Here is a 15,000-nt window from a genome sequence, read left to right on the forward strand (position 1 = left end):
ATCCTCCGCATATAATGGCGAAGGCGCTGGGGGAGTTAGGGAGGGAGAAAAGGAGGGACGGGGAGAGAGAGGGATTGAGGGAGGTAGGATAAGAGAGAGGAAAGGACGGAGATGTGCCTCTATAAATCTTACCTCTCTTTTCGTTTTCTTTTTCTTCTTTCTCTCAAACTTTCGGAGGGGGAGGGAAGGGTGGATAAAAGGAGATAGGATGGAGGAGAAGGAGAGAGAGAGAAGAGAGAGAGAGAGAGAGAGAGAGAGAGAGAGAGAGAGAGAGAGAGAGAGAGAGAGAGAGAGAGAGAGAGAGAGAGAGAGAGAGAGAGAGAGAGAGAGAGAGAGAGAGAGAGAGAGAGAGAGAGAGAGAGAGAATATATCTAGGTAGGCCGCACCTTGGACAATGTGTACCTACCTTCTCGACAGGTAAGCCAGAATTCCCTCACAGTAATAAATAATCGAGCGAGATGACTGTGCCTTCCCTCAGCATGCCTTCACCTGTCCCCGTCTTGTCTGTCTCTCTTGTTCATCTCCTACTCCGTCTGTTCGTCCCGCTCCCGCTGCTCCCTGTCCTGCGTGGATGGAGGGGCTGGAAAAAGAATAAGTCAAGATACAGTTTCAAGAAGGAATGTCTCTCTTCTGTCTTATTCCCTTTGTGCTTTTCTCTTCTCATTTTCTTTTTTTTTTTTTTTTTTCTCTCTCCTCCTCTCTCTCTCTCTCTCTCTCTCTCTCTCATTTTACCTTTTTCCTCCTCGTTTCTTTTGATTTTTCACGTTCTCTTTTCTCTCATGTTCCTTACTTCTTTGCATTTGTCTGCACTTTCCTGCTTTTCCGTCTGCCTGTGTCTGCATTTCTCTCTCTTTCTCTCTCTCTCTCTCTCTCTCTCTCTCTCTCTCTCTCTCTCTCTCTCTCTCCTAATCTCTCAAGAGAATACAGTGCAAGTGTGTGACACAAGCAGGCGAGGCAGGCGCAGTGTTAAAGGCTTGGAGTTGGAGGCGGCATAAGCCAGCATTTTCTGAACAAGGCGACAGGACTGGCACAAAAGGCTCTTAGGATGCTGGACATTATCAAACGCAACTACTTCTTCCACATTCAAAAGTCAGGCGCAGGGTATTACCATTAGACAAAAGTCGAGGTTGTGTGGCAGAGAATGCACGAGATTACGGCATAGTTTAATTCTCGATGTCTCGTTGTCTCGTTAAGCTTGTTAGAGGACGATGGAAATGAGATACCAGGGAGAGACGAAGCGCTAATGTATGCAACACTGTGTCTCTGTCTCACTTGCTTTGAGGTCAAGATAATGGGGCTAGATTTGTTCCCACTAGGCAGGATCAAAGCACATAATCTGCCTTGTTAAGTAATCGAATACTAAAGGAAAGTATAAATGCATAAACTCTCTCTCTCTCTCTCTCTCTCTCTCTCTCACACACACACACACACACACACACACACACACACACACAGTTTATTGACTATACACACATTAATCGACATGACACACATAAAACTTTAATACCATACCATACAAAACAAGCCATAAAAATACTATAACTATCTATACTCCAAATAATTGCGAAAGGCGATCACTGATTCAATACAGGGCTTACTAGGAACACAGTTGCATATTATTCAGTAAACATTGTTAAAAATACGGAGAAAAATGAAGCACGTATATAGATAGATTAGACCTTCGAATTCTGTAGACTTAATAATGTTGATGTAATTACCGTCTCTCTGTAGAATAACAGATATAAGCTCGTGTCTCTAAACTTAATAGTGCTGATACAATTTTCACTTCTCTATAGAAAAATGTAGATATAATGCTTCTATTTGTGGCATTAGTGACGTAAAAATAGCATGTCTCCTTCATGAAATTATCTATACATAACCTTGTTTATTTTATCGTTTCAATAACTCAGAAAAAATGGGTTCTGCCTTCTAAAAAAAATATGTTTACGAAAGAGATGGTAAGATGAATTGAACGGACTCAGTAATCAGATTGTAAGAGCTCAATAGAGAGTTTTGAAAGACTAGATAGATGCATGGATGGGTACGATGAGTGGGAACAGGCAGATAAGTTTCATAAAGAGACTGCCACGTGAAGGTCGGATGGTTTCTTGCAGCTTCCCTTATTTCCCTACATTCTTAGTTGTTATTTACATATTCAAGTAATGAAATACGGTAACACTTTTTTTTCTATAAGTGTTAAATAAATAAAAAAAAAAAAAAAAAAAAAAAAGAAAAATGTCCACGAAATTGGCGGTCCCTAAACAAATTAGAAGAAAAGATGACTCCGAGGCTGGTATAGGAGTCATCATAGAACCATTTCCCTTGATTTAATGGCGGCGATACAATCTTTTATCACTTATCTTTAATTCTGTCCATCTGTTTATCTATTTACAAAATGAAAAACGTAGACACCCTGTATTTCCCTAGACACAGGAGGGAACTAATGATGAAGGCAGCAGCGTGTACCATCTTTAATTAATTGCCAAAAGTTTCGACGTGTCTTGTCATCTTCAGTGGTCGTCTTAAGGACGTTCTGCCAATTCCCTTATGCTTGTCGACTGTTTATTGGTTTACTTGTCCCAGTTGCCACGCTGGTTATGTAGACAGCATTTTGCGCTCACTTAAAAACTGAGACAGCGAGCATTTAGGTCAGTCGGCTAGAACGGGCCGCCCACTCCACAACACTGTTCTCCGCGATTAAGGACCACTGCCTCACATGTAAGGTTTAGCCTTACTTCAAATCAGTTCCGTATCCTCGCCGCCTGTAACAGAAATAATTCAAGAATACTGGAATCCCTGCACATCTCTCAACTAAAACCAGCCCTCAACAACACACTGACAGCTCACCCACTATATACTGTGTAACTATTTCTCAATCTTCTATTTAGTCATTATTTTAACCTTTTGTGCTTTTATATCTATATGTTTTATTTTTCCTTGTTTTAGACCACTGAAAATGACATAAGACATGTCGAAACGTTTGGTAATTAATTAAAGATGGTACTTGTTGCTGCCTTCGTCATTAGTTTCCTCCTAAAACTAAGAATCACCCCGTATCGGATATTCTCTAGACACAACGCAGACACAATCTTATACTTCTGTACGGTGAAATATGCACTCCTGAATACATCCCTCTGCTGTTTCTGAATTCGAAGGCGTTGTGAGAGCGGCGGGAAATAATCCTAGTGCCGCAGTGATACAGCGTCAATACGATAACCACATTCAGGCTATTGATCGAGTGGTCTGCGATGCGGGTATTCGAAAAATGTGGATTAGGTGCCGTCAGTGTTTCCAAATTGGAGGGCAGACCACCTTCAATGAGCCAAATGGTCTGTCTGCAGGTCTTTCTAATATTTCCTCTCCTCTCTCTCTCTCTCTCTCTCTCTCTCTCTCTCTCATTATCTCTCCTTTCGTTTGCGCCTTGTTTTTATGCTTTAACTTTCTCCAAAATTGTGTGTGTGTGTGTGTGTGTGTGTGTGTGTGTGTGTGTGTGTGTGTGTGTGTGTGTGTGTGTGTGTGTGTGTGTGTGTGTGTGTGTGTAAACGATAATGCATAAACTCTAAGAAAAAAGATAGAGAGAGAGAGAGAGAGAGAGAGAGAGAGAGAGAGAGAGAGAGAGAGAGAGAGAGAGAGAGAGAGAGAGAGAGAGCAAACTTTTAAACAAAGGACCTTAATTACTACCGAATGCTACTAAAATTATACACACGCACGCATACACACACACACACACACACACACACACACACACACACACACACACACACAGACTGAATTATTTTCGTCAAACAATCTAATGCAGTATTATTATTTTTTTCATTAATTAACTGTAATATGTTTTGTTGCAGTCTTTATTTATGTTGAATTTTCGTGTCTTGGCTAGGAAAACTTGCTTTTATCGCGATAGTCGAAGAAAAGTGTGTGTGTGTGTGTGTGTGTGTGTGTGTGTGTGTGTGTGTGTGTGTGTGTGTGTGTGTGTGTGTGTGTGTGTGTGTGTGTGTGTGTGTGTCAGAGAGCTTCTTCATACGAGTCTTCTTTATTTGTCTTAATCGACAGTTTGCCTGACTGTCTGTTTGTTTGTGTGTTAATCTGTCCGTCTGTATGTCTGTGGTTTCGTCTCTCTCTCTCTCTCTCTCTCTCTCTCTCTCTCTCTCTCTCCCGGCAAAGAGATGGTTTGGCCCGCTAATAAGTATAATTACTACTAATCACAGATGGGGACGGACACACACACACACACACACACACACACACACACACACACACACACACACACACGGCAGCATTTCTGGAAGTGATCAAGGTGGCGGTGTTTTTTCGTATTACAAAGACAAGATTTTACTTTTTTTTTTTTTTTTCTTGCTTTAAGTCTTTCCTTCGCTAAGTCTGTAATTAAATGGTGCTTTCTTATTTTTCTTTATTATAAAGGCGCAAAAGTTTCGCTTAATTCTTGGGTTTCATCCTGGTAATATTTCATCGTATTTGGATTAAAGTCTTATTTTTTTTTTCTACCTCAGTGACAATACCTCTATTCTTTACAGTATTTCTTTCCTTTTCTATCTAATTTCTTATCTTATCGTCTTCTGTTCGTGCTTTGATTAATGTTTCGTTCTTGTTCTTGTCGTTCATATTCTTGTTCTTTACTTTTATTCTTGTCCCAGCTTGAGTTCATGTTTTTTTTTCTTTTTCCTCTTACAGTGACAATACAATTTCATATTCATCTCATTCTTTTCATATTCTTTAGTCACTCCTTCTCATTTACTGTCTAAGTTATAATTTTTCTATACCACATTCTTTTCATTCTTACACAATACAGCATAGTGTGTTGAAGTGAACATTACACAAAGTGGTAAGAAAGTGCAATGCTGCGACTCAGATGAAACTTATGTGAACTACGTCTGTTGTTAATTACCTCCAAGGCCACTACAGCCACTACCACCATCACCACCATCGCTTCTAAGAACAGTCCTTTCTTTGTTTTCATCACTGCCACTTACATAACCGACATCACAGAAACAGATACCACTATGGAGGAGGAGGAGGAGGAGGAGGAGGAGGAGGAGGAGGAGGAGGAGGAGGAGGAGGAGGAGAAGAAGAAGAAGGGGAAGGAGGAGGAGGAGGAGAACAACAACAACAACGAAGAAAAATCCAACAACAACAAAAAAAACAAAATAAAGTGAACAAGAACAATAGCAACAACAGGAAATGGGAAAAAAACCCAGACCACACCACCACCACCACCACCACCACCAGCAGGGAAGAAGTGAAGTACCAGGGTGCGGTGTCTTGTTCCTAAGTGAAAAGACTCATTTTTCGTCTGTCCTTGGCGTGAAGACAATCTTTTCTGTTCTCGAAATGCTAAGAGAGAGAGAGAGAGAGAGAGAGAGAGAGAGAGAGAGAGAGAGAGAGAGAGAGAGAGAGAGAGAGAGAGAGAGAGAGAGAGAGAGAGAGAGAGAGAGAGAGAGAGAGAGAGAAATTTAATAGGAAAACAATCTTACTCTATGAGCTATTAATCTTAAGAGGATGAGAGAGAGAGAGAGAGAGAGAGAGAGAGAGAGAGAGAGAGAGAGAGAGAGAGAGAGAGAGAGAGAGAGAGAGAGAGAGAGAGAGAGAGAGAGAGAGAGAGAGAGAGAGAGAGAGAGAGAGAGCAAGGATTTACATGACGCAGGTAAGATTGACAAAAACTCCCTCTACCATTTTTCTTTAGTTTTTCCTCCGCATTCAATTAATTTTTCTGTCTTACACTTCCCAAACATTTGATCCCTTGCCAAAAAAAATAAGAGAAACAAAAAAAAAGAAATATAAAGGAACATCTCTATTACATATTCCAAAATTTCAAATCTTTTTCTCCTCCTCCTCTTCCTCCTCCTTCACTATTTTTCCTTGTTTCCCAGTCATTATTATTGTTCGTATTCGCCTTCATTCCTCATTTTTCTCTCAGTGTGGCCCACTTTCCTCGCTCGCTCTCCGTTTCCAAGTGTTTGATAACGTTTCATAATGCATAACACGATTTAACATTACATCTCCACGTGCATATCGTTGAGACGGAGGGAAAAAAGAGGTTTATATATAATTTGGTGTAACATAATTTTTACCGTAGTACGTGGAAGTGGTAGTGGTGGTGGTGCTGGATGAGGAGGATGAAGAGGAGGAAGAGGAGTTAGAAGAAGTTGGAGGAGGAAGAGACCAGGAAAAGTTGATGGAGAGGAGGAGGAGGAGGAGGAGGAGGAGGAGGAGGAGGAGGAGGAGGAGGAGGAGTAGAAAGAAAAGAAAAAAGGAAAAAATAAAAACAATACAAGAATAAGAAAAGAAAGCCAAGAGGGGGAGGAGGAGGAGGAGGAGGAGGAGGAGGAGGAGGAGGAGGAGGGAAAAAGTTATATAAGCTGAAAAAACAAAGTGAAGAACAAAAAATAGAATCATTGACGAAGAACACATATTCGTGGCAGAGAGAGAGAGAGAGAGAGAGAGAGAGAGAGAGAGAGAGAGAGAGAGAGAGAGAGAGAAAGCCTGAACCGCCACTCTATTTATTCTCGTGTGCTGAGTAATCATTTAGAACCATTGTGCGTCTCTCTCTCTCTCTCTCTCTCTCTCTCTCTCTCTCTGTGTGTGTGTGTGTGTGTGTGTGTGTGTGTGTGTGTGTGTGTGTGTGTGTGTGTGTGTGTGTGTGTGTGTGTGTGTAAGAGAGAGAGAGAGAGAGAGAGAGAGAGAGAGAGAGAGAGAGAGAGAGAGAGAGAGAGAGAGAGAGAGAGAGAGAGAGAGAGAGAGAGAGAGAGAGAGAGAGAGAGAGAGAGAGAGAGAGAAGGGGATTGGGGGGAAAGATGTACTCCAGAAAACCATGGACATTCTTGAAGAGTACTAGAGAGAACAACTCTCTCTCTCTCTCTCTCTCTCTCTCTCTCTCTCTCTAGCAAAGGGCTCTTGACGTTCCCAAACAGTCTTTATTTTTCATCCTTTCTTGAGTTAACCTGAAATTTTTCCTGACGCCAGAGAGAGAGAGAGAGAGAGAGAGAGAGAGAGAGAGAGAGAGAGAGAGAGAGAGAGAGAGAGAGAAGGCTTAATTCTCAATCAAAACACGTCATCTCTCTCTCTCTCTCTCTCTCTCTCTCTCTCTCTCTCTTGCTTCGTTACACGCCTCCACGAACAACTATAATATCAGTCACTCGCTGCAGACACCAGTAAAGTACGATCAATACAACATTATGAGAGCACCTTTGTATACTCCTCTTCCTTCTCCTCCTCCTACTCTTGCACTAGCTCCAGACCACCACCTCTTCCTCCTCCTCCTTTCTCTTCCATCTCACACCTCCCTTAATGTTTCATCTTCCAACCTCTCAAATGCACCAGTTATTCTTCTCCACTTTCCTACACTTTGTTCCTCCTCCTCCTCCTCCTCCTCCTCCTCTTCTTCCTCCTCCTAGCAGTTTCTCCCCATCCCTCCCTCCCTCCCTCCTCTTATTCTTCGTACCTTCCTTAATCTTTCACCAGCTCGCACACATCCACTTATCCTTCTGCTTATTCGTTCGCGTTTTGCTTCTTTTTCTCCTTCCTCCTCCTCCTCTTCTTTTTTTTTTCTCGTCTCCTCTTGCTCTTCGTCCTTTTCTTCCTTCCTTCTTGTTCTCCTCGTCCTTTTCTTCTTCCTTCCTTCTGGTTCTCGTCCTCCATGTTCCTCTTCTTGTACTCCTCTTACTGCTCTTTGTGTTCTTCCTCCTCTTCCTTGTACTGCTTCTCGTCCTCCTTTTTTGCTTCTGTCAACAAAATATTTTCTGCCATTTTACTCCTTTGGTCATTTGTCAAGGTTCTAAGTCATCCCGTGTTGCCTTCATACGTTTCTTGAAAGGGTTTTGCAGTTTGCTTTTCATTAATTTTACTCATGGCATTATCGTGGCCCTTTAATCTCGTAATCTATGAGTGTCGCTCTCTCTCTCTCTCTCTCTCTCTCTCTAAGTCGAGAATTCACCTCATTTTTTTCTCTTTCTTGTCGACGTTTTGGCTGTAGATTTCCTCTTGAGCGTCTTCTTTCCTCCTGTTTTCCTCTTTTTATTGCGCTTCCTCTTACTTCCTTGTCCTCCCTCCTTCCTCATTTCTAAGTCTCAACATGTTTACTTCTTTCAGACACATTGACTTGTCTCCTAATTTTTTTCCCTTTCTCGTTTTCGGTATACTTTTTTCTTTCTTTCTCCCTTTTATTGCTTCCTAAACGATTTTCTCCTTGCTTTTTTTTTGGGAATTTTTTTTTTCGCTTTCTTTCTCCCTTCCCTCTAATTTTCGTCACTCGGCCAATCTCTCAGCGAGGCGACAAAAGAAAGGAAAGAGGAAGAAGGGAAGTAGGATGTATAATGAGTGATAGCGTCTCGTTTTCTCTCCAGTTCAGTCTACGCAGTATCATCTTTTCGCTTCTTTCCTCCTTCTTCATTTCCTGCATTGCCTTTCTTACTTTTTCTCCGCGCCCCGTTCACTTTCTTCATCTTTCCATTTTCGCTTTCGTCTCTTCGCCTTTTATGTCTCACTTCCTTCTTTGTTGTTTTTTCATCTTGTATTTTTACTCTTATATTCTTCTTTCTTTCCTTCTCTCTCGGCAATATTCTTTCTCCTTTCTGTTTTTTTTACTTTTTTTTCTTTTGCTTAATTCTATTTCCCAGCTCTACTCCTTCCCCTCCTTCTCCTAGTTCTCTTCCTCCTTCTCGTTCTCTTTCTCCTTTCCTCTTCCTTCTGCTCTCTTCCTCAGAATTCCAAAGAAAGCACGTTTTTACTTTTGCTCTTTTCTTCTCCCTTTTCGGTTTTCTTTGCATTAACAAAATTGTTGAAGGCAAGAGGAAAACATCATGTGATTTTTATATATATATTTTTTCCTCCTGCCAACACGTCTGCTTTGTGTATTTTTCCTTATTTTCACTTTAGCTTTTATTATGTTTACTCTTTCCCTTCTCCATTTCTCTTTCGCATAAAAATCCTGCTGGCGAAGGGATGAAAGGCGAAATTCGTGGGGGTATTGGTTCAGATAATTTTTTTCCCTCTTGTCCTTTTTTTTTTTCTTTCTTTCCTTCCTTTTCTTTATTGGTAATTTATTTTTCTGGTCTATCTGGCTGATCTCTCGCAAAAAACAATATAAAACAAAAGTCAGAATAAAACAAGATTCTTTTATACAAATTTTTGCACGGACTCTCTCTCTCTCTCTCTCTTTCACTATTATTTATTGCAGCTCCTCGACTTTTTACATTTTCCATTTCAGTTTATTTTCCTATTCTGTCTTTCCTTTCATGTGTAAACAAGGAAGGAAGGAATCCACCAGATAAAAGTAAAGGCCGGACTGGAATTCTAGTTAAGATTTTCTCGATATCGTTGCGAATTTATCCTTTCACCTTTTTCTTTCTACTCCATTACTTTATTGTCCATTCTCCTCCATGCCTCTTGTTCTTACGTAGTATAATCACAGATGGTAAAAGGAATTATTAGTAGTGTTTATCCTTTTTAATTCATTTTGTATCCTTTGTACTTCCACATAGAAAAAGTTGTATTTTCGAGTTTTATTATTTTTTTTCATACTTTTCTCACAGTGCATCAGTCTTACTTTTCTTTCCTCCTTTCTTTCTCAAGTTGCTCCCTTTGTTTTATCTTGGAGGAAAAATCACAGTTTAGAAAGGGGGAAAAAATGAGTTTCAAGTTGGGCTATATGTCTCAGTTTCATCTTAACCAGCAAACTTTATCATTCCTTCTCTCTCTCTCTCTCTCTCTCTCTCTCTCTCTCTCTCTCTCTCTCTCTCTCTCTCTCTCTCTCTCTCTTTCTCTTTCTCTCTCTCTCTCTCTCTCTCTCTTATATATATTCTTTTTACTCACGTATTTTACAAGTAATTGAGAATCGATGGAAGTATTTTTTGCTATAAACAAACTATTCTAACATCTCTCTCTCTCTCTCTCTCTCTCTCTCTCTCTCTCTCTCTCTCTCTCTCTCTCATTCTTGACCTCTCCAATTCCACGCCTTCACCTTCCTTCTTCACCCCCACCACCACTTCCTCCTCCTGCCCCTGCCCCTACTCCTTCAGGCGACGGTCGTAACATATTGCTAATCGTTAACTCTCATCCGGTGCGTGGCCGACTGCCGGGAGGGGGGAGGAGAGGCCAGATATCTTAACGTTAGCTAGCGAGATGCTGGAGGCGTGAGTTGGATACGAGAGAAATGACCGTGAATGAATGATTAGGGAATTGCTGAGTGGGAGATCGAAGAGACAGCCGTAGTTGAGAGAGGAATGAGTGCTGACCATGAGAAAGAATAGAGGTTAAGAGTGGGAATGAATGCTGACTGTGGAGGTGGAGTAGAAAGGTGAGACTGCAGAACTGTGGAGTGCTGAGGTGGCGTGTGGGAAGTGGACGCGAAGGAAAGAGAGAAGGAGGGAGCTGAGAGGAGAAGGATGAAATGAGGGAAGAAAGGAAGGAAGGAAAAAATGGAAGAAAAACATGAGTGTGAGTGAAAGTGTAGGCTGATAAGAAAGTAATAAGATAAATACAAGAAATAGTAAATAAATAGACAAACGAAAGAAAAAGACTAAATAATAAAAAAAAAACGACAGGTAAGTTTTGAATTAAGTTTAGTTTATTTCAGTGAGGAAAAGGCAAAATGTTTTGTGTTGAAAAGACAGGAATGTATTTCTCTACAGAACGAAGGAGATTTTTTTTTTCTTTAACCTCTAAAGAAAAGTTTAGTTACGAAGAAATCTATTTACGTTATCAAAAAAAAAAAGTTACTACGGGAAAAAAAAATCTCTACTATTTTGAAGGAAGATTGAAGAGAAGAAGAAACATTTTGACCTTTAAAGAAGAACAGAGAAAACCTGTTAAAGGGAATGAGAGAACATTAAAAATAAAATAAAAATAAATTGAAAGATAAAAAAAAGATAAATAAAGTAATAGATATACAGAAAATCCCTTAGTAGTAGGAAGAGAGGGAAAAAGCGAGTAATTATGTAAGAAAGGAAAATCTTTACCTGTAAGACGAAGGAAAAATTAGTTGTTAAAGGGCGGGAGAGAAAACTTTTTACCTTCTCTCGTTTATATTTTCCCCACACCTGTGTCTGAGCATGATGTCAGGTAAGCAGGTGTAGGCGAGATGGAGGGAGTGTTGGAGGAAAGAGGAAATTAGGTTAAAGGAAGGTGATCTCGAGAAGAGAGAGAGAGAGGAAAGAGGAAAAAAGGAAAGCCATCGTTGAGGCAAAGGGGAAATTTTCGATGTCTGCTTGTTTGTCTAGCTGTTTTTGTTTCCCTGTAGTGCTGTGTTGTTTTTCGTTTTTTCCTCGCTTTGTGCTGTATTGTACTCTGTGTGTGTGTGTGTGTGTGTGTGTGTGTGTGTGTGTGTGTGTGTGTGTGTGTGTGTGTGTGTGTTTCTATTATTCGCAAAACAAAAACACTGGAGACAGAAACATGGATGAACACACACACACACACACACACACACACACACACACACACACACACACAGCAAACCAGAAATAGTGTGAAATATTGTGCGGATGTGGACGAGAGAGAGAGAGAGAGAGAGAGAGAGAGAGAGAGAGAGAGAGAGAGAGAGAGAGAGAGAGAGAGAGAGAGAGCGCAACCATTAACAGAAGACACATTACGCGAGGGACCCTAATCTTCCATGAAAAAAAAAAGGTGCAAATCGCCAAACTTAAATCAAATTACACGCAAAGATAAGTGCAGAATCAGAATCAAACGAGCAAGGGACGAGGGATAAAAATGACGCGATTAAGCTGGTGATTATTAAAAGGAAAAGCGAAAAGTCCGATTTGATTACGTTTGATTAAATCATTCTTTGGTGTCTCATCATGCTTAAGGGTCAGAGAGAGAGAGAGAGAGAGAGAGAGAGAGAGAGAGAGAGAGAGAGAGAGAGAGAGAGAGAGAGAGAGAGAGAGAGAGAGAGAGAGAGAGAGAGAGAGAGAGAGAGAGAGAGAGAGAGAGAGAGAGAGAGAGAGAGAGAGAGAGAGAGAGAGAGAGATTTACCTAATGCCATCAAAGGAGTCATTTGGCGCCAAAATTACACAACAAACATTGATATAATTGGTCAAATAAAAATGCAAAATAAGAAAAAAAATATATTCATAATGGAAAAAATATTAAATTATACCTAAATTGCAGTGCATGAGAGAGAGAGAGAGAGAGAGAGAGAGAGAGAGAGAGAGAGAGAGAGAGAGAGAGAGAGAGAGAGAGAGAGACTAGGGAAGGGATGTATCTTAATTCTCTTGTCTTCCTGTTCTTCCTTCCTTTCTCTTCCCTTTCCGCTTTTCCGCTTTCCTTCCTCGCGTTCCCCTTCTTCGTTAACTCCTTGCTGTCTGGCGAACACAAACACGTAAGCGCAATGTTTCTCGGGAAAGACTCATGTCAATATTGATGAAACATTTTGCTGGTCTACGCGCCCTTCTTCCAGTCTCCTCTCCCTTCTATCTCCCTTTCAGTTTCTCCTTCCCTGACTCTCTCTTACGCATTCTAACCAAACTTCTTCGCGTACCTCAAGTATATTTCCTGACGCGGTGGAAGTTTCAAATATTGTGTTTCAAGGGTGAAGTTTCCCGCTGTAGGATGGGAAGGAACGGGAAGGAAGAGGGAGGACGAAGGGAGATTCTGGCATTATCTGTATGCGAGTGCTTTCGTGGAACAGCTCGATAAGTTTAAATGTTTTCCTATTTGAGTTGCAATGTTGAAACTGTGTGTGTGTGTGTGTGTGTGTGTGTGTGTGTGTGTGTGTGTGTGTGTGTGTGTGTGTGTGTGTGTGTGTGTGTGTGTGTGTGTGTTGCGTGACGGGTTGAAAAGTGAACCGTCAATTTGTCATGAGTGTGTTGTGTTTTCTAGTCTTTATGGGGGAAAATTAGACACGAGGCCAAAAGATTTTCACCTCCACACCACCAGCAAAGCAATTCCCAAGCTGTTCTTCTTTTTCCGTCTGTCTACCATATTCTATTTTTCTCTTTCCTTATTAGTTTTGTGTAAGCAATTTCCTTACCAAGACAATATTGTACTGTACGTCCCTCACACACACACACACGCACGCACGCACACACACACACACACACACACACACACACACACACGCACGCACGCACGCACGCACTCTCTCTCTCTCTCTCTCTCTTCTGAATAATTTAAGTAAGACAGCTTTTTTCAGTCTAGAAATGTGTTATTCTTCCCCATCATTAACCTCCGCTTTGATCAACGCCCTACATGACCTAATGAGAGAGAGAGAGAGAGAGAGAGAGAGAGAGAGAGAGAGAGAGAGAGAGAGAGAGAGAGAGAGAGAGAGAGAGAGAGAGAGAGAGAGAGAGAGAGAGAGAGAGAGAGAGAGAGAGAGAGAGAGAGAGCTGTCCCCTTTTTATCTTTTTATACCTTGTTTCAGAACCGATTTGAACAGAACGATATAATTAAGCAACAGGGAAACCACTTGGCATTATAAGGGGTTAGATGCTTCTCTCTCTCTCTCTCTCTCTCTCACACACACACAATGGGTTAATCAGCTATACACAAGTACAAAACAGAGCTCAGATTCAAGGGATATAAACATCACCAGAGCAGTTAAAGGAGGTTGTTCTGACAAGCCGCTTAAATCCGAATTATCCGAATTATGATAAGCCTTTCATTATACAAGCCTATATACACTGATTACATCCGATTTGTATGTATTCCTCCACACGTACATATACTATACACAAATATACTGCTATACATGATATTGTATTCATCTCTGCACAGTTGCACTTATGAGGTTATTATGTCCATATTCTCTCTCTCTCTCTCTCTCTCTCTCTCTCTCTCTCAAGAAGAATGTGGAAAAAATAACGATAAAGAGACAGTCGGTTAATTATCGGATTGCAGCAATATCTCTCTCTCTCTCTCTCTCTCTCTCTCTCTCTCTCTCTCTCTCCCAGATTCGTAATTAACTACTTTTGCGTGTGAGGTCCGGTATTAATGGTGGTGGTGGAGATGGAGGTGGTGGTTGTGGTGGTGGTGGTAAACTCTCCCCACTCACAGCAAATCCTTAAGAGAAACACGAGTATTTGGAATTAGTCGTAAAGTAAAGCGAAGGAATGTGTTCAGGAAATACACAGAAAAAATAGGAGAACGATGACAGAACAAACTCCAGGTGAATATGAATGAGAATATGTCCAAAAACTGATGACGTTTAAGCTACAAAAGAAAGAGGAAAGTGTGCAGAAATCATAGAACGGAGTGAAGGAGAAAATTACGGAGATTAAGCAGTAAATTAGGAAGTGTGATTGGTGGTGGTGGTGGTGGTGGTGGTGGTGGTGGTGGTGGGTGGTGGTGGTGGTGATGATGGTGGAGGTAATGGTGGTCTGGTAGGGTAATGAAGTGAACGACAATAAATGAACAGGTACGACGGTAATCTCCACATAAACATTTGTCACGTTCATCTGTGCACGCTAATTTCAAAACGCTGGAAAGTGACGCCGTAAATCCAGGTGTTTTATTTGTAGTTTGGTAATTATTTCATACCATTTTATTTGCCTCGAAGGAATAATGCAGAAAAATTAATTAACTTTGTGCTCTTCATCATGTTTTTTTTTTCTTTGCGGGTGGGTGTGATGAACGATCTGTACGTGTTCGGTACTTGTTCAAGGTCGTGTAGGTGTTATTATCTTGACAAATGTGACTTCCCTCGGGCGTGTGTTCTCATGCAAGTAACTTGTTCGGTCATGCACGGTCACTGCACGTAAAATTAGAGTTCTCGTTAAACACAAACGTCAACTTTCATCATGAAGTTGAGGCTTTACAATGTGTATTCAATTATAATTCTTTTCGTCACCCACTTTTTTTTTAAACTATTTTGTTGGTCACACACACACACACACACACACACACACACACACACACACCCGGTAGCTAAGTGGTTAGAGCGCTGGCTTCACAAGCCAGAGGACCGGGGTTCGATTCCCCGGCCGGGTGGAGATATTTGGGTGTGTCTCCTTTCACGTGTAGCCCCTGTTCACCTAGCAGTGAGTAGGTACG

At 41.1% G+C, this 15,000-nt stretch overlaps 2 protein-coding genes across 6 annotated transcripts in view; one reads left to right on the forward strand and one right to left on the reverse strand.

The window, feature by feature from the left end:
• Positions 1–15,000, reverse strand: part of LOC123506548 (adenine phosphoribosyltransferase 1-like) — a 45,664-nt gene that overhangs the window by 29,380 nt on the left and 1,284 nt on the right. Inside the window, exon 2 of the mRNA XM_045258736.1 lies at positions 407–580. The gene's annotated coding sequence lies outside the window, so the exon portion shown is untranslated. The remainder of the gene's footprint in view (positions 1–406; positions 581–15,000) is intronic.
• Positions 1–15,000, forward strand: part of LOC123506546 (hemicentin-2-like) — an 85,234-nt gene that overhangs the window by 9,297 nt on the left and 60,937 nt on the right. The window contains exon 1 of one of the 5 annotated variants that reach the window (XM_045258728.1): positions 2,648–2,718. The exons of 3 other annotated variants lie outside the window; for them this stretch is intronic. The gene's annotated coding sequence lies outside the window, so the exon portion shown is untranslated. Of the gene's footprint in view, positions 1–2,647; positions 2,719–15,000 lie in introns of those variants that run through there. One more of the 5 variants, XM_045258730.1, reaches the window with a different exon arrangement.

This window comes from Portunus trituberculatus, chromosome 20 (genome assembly GCF_017591435.1).
Source record: "Portunus trituberculatus isolate SZX2019 chromosome 20, ASM1759143v1, whole genome shotgun sequence".
NCBI lineage: Eukaryota > Metazoa > Arthropoda > Malacostraca > Decapoda > Portunidae > Portunus > Portunus trituberculatus.